Source organism: Chrysochloris asiatica, unplaced genomic scaffold (assembly GCF_000296735.1).
Source record: "Chrysochloris asiatica unplaced genomic scaffold, ChrAsi1.0 scaffold00074, whole genome shotgun sequence".
Classification (NCBI taxonomy): domain Eukaryota; kingdom Metazoa; phylum Chordata; class Mammalia; order Afrosoricida; family Chrysochloridae; genus Chrysochloris; species Chrysochloris asiatica.
This window is the reverse complement of record NW_006408592.1, coordinates 3,130,485-3,135,687: the sequence shown is the minus strand read 5'-3', so window position 1 is coordinate 3,135,687 and position 5,203 is coordinate 3,130,485.

Sequence of the window (5,203 nt, the reverse complement as noted above, 5' to 3'; positions counted from 1 at the left end):
AAAATTAAAATTTTTGACCGTAACATAAGCAAATTATTTCATAACAAGCAAACTGTCACAATACACACAATTCCTAGAGTAACCCATGTTTTCTATCAGAAGAAATACATGAGAGAATCAGAGTACCATGTACATTAGCTACTTTCTTCACTTACTTCAGAGCACAGTATAGTACAATGAGTGCAAAAAAGGAGAAGTAGGTTGTGTCTGGAATCTATTCCCAACTCTACAATTGATGCATTATTCTTATTTCCTCTGCATTTAAGTCTCCCTTCCGAAACACAGTGATAATAGCATAGTTCCTGCTTATTTCAAAGACACTTGAAAATTCTCTGATAAAAGATTCAACACAAATTGAGAGACTGTGATTATACCTGGAAGACTTGAATACTGCAAATCCCTGTACTCGTCAATATTAAGCAGTCAACATAAAAATGACAGAAGAAAAGGGATTCTTCTCTAAGGTGTCTAAAATCAAATACTGCTGATCAAGCAGCTCTACGGGAAAATGTACATGTAAATACATTTATTTTAATGACCTCTGAAATCTAACTCAATAATCTTTTCAGAGAAATCTTTTTCAAGTTATCCTAACTCCAAAAAATTCACGAAATTTCTAAGCACAGATATTTTTATAATGCAGAGCTTTCTGAAAAGACATTCTTTTTCCTTTCAAAAGGTTTGCTGTACTCCAGAACTTCAGAGAGTCTTCTAGCTCATTCCACTAAGGTTGTTTCAAATATAAAAACATTTTTGCTTCAACCTGGTCAATCTTAGAATGAAATAATCAAACTTACAGTACAGTGGTGGACAGGCATCCATGCAGGGGCGTCCACTGAACAATTCTGGGCTGGGCATTTGCCTTGGTTTTGCTGCAAATAAATCAAAATGATGTTACACTCTCTATATTATGTGTTGTGATATATACTAGCTGATATATTTACCATCAATATGTTTTTGATCACATTTACAAGTACAGTCAAAGCCTTTGAGAATGAATTCTTGGTGCAGTGCTAGAGAAAACTAGATATGCAATTTCTATTATAATTGAGGCACAAAAAATCATCTGTTTCTTTTTCTTATTACTGTAAGAACTAGGTTTTTTGTCACCAAGCTTCCTCAGCAGATGGGCTCCCAAGTCACTAAGGGAGTCATCAAAAGAACTCTCCTACCCCAGAGGCTGAATTGATCTTCTTTCCTCCAGATTCCCAAGTAAACCACTATATGCTGATCCCTGTGATAGCAAAAGACCTGTTTACTTGTCTCCCCTCTCAGCCTGTGAGCCAGTAGTGATGGTTTTCTCTGGCTCATTTCATAGAATCCAAGAATGTAGAGTTAGACAGTATATATCTTAAAGGATTTTCTTGTCACATCAGAAACTAAGGTGCGGAGAAATGAACAATTTGCTCGGAAAGTAAGAAGTTTGACATTCTGAGCCATCTCCCAAGCACTTCTTTTACATCTGAAATTTATTTCTAACCTGTATTTTGGAGTGCTGGTGGCATAGTGGGTTACATGCTAGGCTGCTAGCTATAAGGTCAGCAGTTCAAACCTACCAGTCACTTTTTGGGAGAAAGATGAGGTTCTCTGATTCTACAAAGATTTACAGTCTCAGAAACCCTATACAGAGTCAATAGAAGTCAGAACCAACTCAATGGTGTACAACAACAACAACCTGTTCTTTTGTTGCATATTGTATATATTTATTTCTAATTGGCATTTCAGTAAGTATCTTTAACTAGCAGCACTGCTCTTCCTCTCTAATAAAAAGGGTGTAGGAGCTTTAATGAAAACATTTGTAAACTTTTACTGAATGCTCAATGATAATTTTGTTGTTAAGTGCCCTCGTTTCGGTTCTAACTCATAGCGACCCTTTATAGGGTTTATGATGTGGTGCTGCGGGTTAATGCACTGGACTGCAAGGTCAGTTTGAACCACAAGGTCAGCAGTTCAAGCTCACTAGCACTGCTCAAAAATCCTATATAGGGTTGCTATGGGTCCAAACAGACTTGAAGGCACCTAACAACAATAATAGAGTTTCTGAGGAGCATCTGGTGAATTTGAACTGTCCATATTAATAATTATGTGTTTAAAATCTACAGTGGTGACTTAATGAGCTAGTATATAAGCCAAGAATGTTCTGAACAATTTATAGTATCACTTAAATTACTTATTAATGAAGATCAAAGACCACAGTCTTCAGTATGGATTGCATCTCAATGTAAAGGAAACAAAAATCCTCATCACAGGACCAATAAACAACATTCTTATCAGTGGAGAAAAGATTGAAGTTGTCAAGGACTTCATTCTTCTTGGATCAACTATCAACACTTGCGGAAGCAGCAGTCAAGAGATCAGACGACATATTGCACTGGGCAAATCTGCTGCACAAGACCTTTATAAAGTGTTGAAGAACAAAGATGTCAGCCTGAGGACTAAGGTGCACCTGACCCAAGCCATGGTATTTTCTATAACCTCATATGTATGCAAAAGCTGGACAGTGAATAAGGAAAGCCATAGAAGAATCGATGCTTTTGAGTTATGGTGTTGGAGGAGAATATTGAAAGTGCCATGGACTGTCTAAAGAATAAACAGGTCTATGTTGGAAGAAGTGCAGCCAGAGTACTCCTTGGAGGCCAGGATGGCCAGACTTCGTCTCTCATACATCGGACATATTGTCAGGAGGGACCAGTTGCTGGAGAAGGATATCATGTTTGGTAAGGTGGAGAGTCAGAGAAAAAGAGGAAGACCCTCAGCGAGATGGATTGGCCAAGTGGCAGCATCGATGGACTCATGTGTGGCAACAATAGTGAGGTTGGCCCAGGATCAGGCAGTGTTTTGTTCTGTTATGCATAGAGTCACTATGGGTCAGTACCGACTTGATGGCATTTAACAACAATGACAGTTCTTGTAATAAACATTTTATAGGACAGAAACTCAGAGAGTTTAATTAATATATAAATAAGGTTTAAAGCCTTATTTGGAGTCCTGGTATGGCACTGCAGGATAATGCGCTGGTCTGCAAGGTCAGTTGGAATCGACTCGACGACACTTACAACAAGGCTATATGTCACCTGTTCAAAAGCAGCCAAGCTGGAATTTCAGCAACAAATTGCTGAAAACTGCTTTCCAAGCATGATCTTTTTCTTAAAAGAAGCTGCCTGTGGTATATATATATATATATATATATAATTTTTTTTTTCTTTTTTCTGTTTAATGAGGTTTAAGGCATTCCGTCCACTGACCTAATTTTATTTCACCAATAACCCTGACATTTCAGAATTAACTAGAATAAAATACTGAATTCAGGACTCACATCACATTTTTGGTGTGATTTCTAAGGTTTATAGAGCAACTTTTATTTAGGTGATCCATTTTGCAGTCATCACTAAGCCCAGAAGTGCTGTATATGAGTGATTACTGATAAACTCACGAGAGAAATAAACTTAGATCATCCATCTCTATATGCTCAGTTTTGATGTTTAAATCAAAATGTGACATACAGCAACGGCAGGACACATAAGGTACACGGGACTGGTGTCAGACAATCACATTTTAAGCTAAGCTTAGCCACGTTAGGTGCCATGACCTGTTCTAAGTCCTGATACTCACGTATGTAGAACAGCGCTGGTGCTTTGCCTAATTCAGAGGAATGAAACCAGATAATAGATACAGATTTACCTCAGATCATTACCACAATTTGCAAAGATGCTATTAATGATAATACACAAAGTAACATGTCACTTTCCTGTACAGGATCGCTATGAGTCAGAACCGACTCTACAGCACATAACAACAAGAAGCTTAAACCAGATAAATAAAATTTACCTAAAGTTATAACTTTTTCAAATTTTAAAGCATTGATTAAATACTAATGATTATTTAATTATGAGAACCCATGCCAAACTGTTAGTATGAGGCATGTATTCTTTGACATAAAGGTAACTCTTGTTGCTCTTATTATTATTACTAATTGTTGTTGTTGTTAGGAGCCATATAGTCATTTTCAACTCATAGTGACCTTATGTGTAACAAAATGAAATATTGCCTAATCCTGCACCATCTTCATAATTATCATGTTTGAGTCCATTGTTGCTGCCACTGTGTCAATCTATTTCATTGGTGGTCTTCCTCTTTTTCATTGACCCTCCACTTTCCAAGCATGATGTCTTTCTCCAGGGACTGATTTCTCTTGACACCATGTTCAAAGAACAAGAGACAAAGTCTGGCTTCTAAGGAGCATTCTGGCTGCACTTCTTCTAAGACAGATTTGTTTGTTCTTCTGGCAGTCCTTGGTGCTTTAACTATTCTTCACCAACAACATAATTCAAATACATCAATTCTTTTGTAGTCTTCCTTATTCATAGTTCAACTTTGACATGCATATGAGACTCTTTAAACTATCATGGCTTGGGTCACACACAGCTTAGTCTTCAATTGGGACATCATTGTTCTTTAACACTTTAAAGAAGTCTTTTGCAGCAAATTTTCCTAAAGCAGACATTCGATTGCTTCACTGTTGTTTCCATGCGCATTGATTGTGGATTCAAGCAAAATGAAGTCTCCGCCAACTTCAATCTTTTCTCTTTTTATCATGATGTTATTTATCGGTCCAATTGTAAGGATTTTCATTTTCTTAACCTTTAGGCATAATCCATACTGAAAATTGTAGTCTTTGATCTTCATCAGTGAGTATTTTAAGTCCTCTTTGCTTCCAGCAAGCAGGATAGTGCCATCTGCATAACATAGATTGTGAATTAATCTTCCTCCAATCTTTATGCCATTTTCTTCTCCATATAATCCAGCTTCTTGGACTACTTGCTCAGCATACATATTGAGTAAGTATGATGAAATGATACAACCCTGGCACACAGTTTTCATGATTTGAAACCACTCAGTATCCCCTTGTTCTATTCGAACAACTATTTCTTATTCTATATACAAATACTACATGAGCACAGTGAAATGTTCTGGAATACCCATTCTTCACATTGTTATCCATAGTTTGTTGCTGGGTACAGCATACGCAAACCCTGGGTTGATCAGTGGCAGCCCCATTAAACCACCTCTGAATATAATCAGTTTAACCCAGATGCTCTTCTTCCTCCTGAAAGTATATAGGAATATTAAGAACAATGTAGCATTTTAGGTATAGATAAATGAAGCCCGGTGCCTGAGATCTTGCTCACAAACAAAAGTTTGC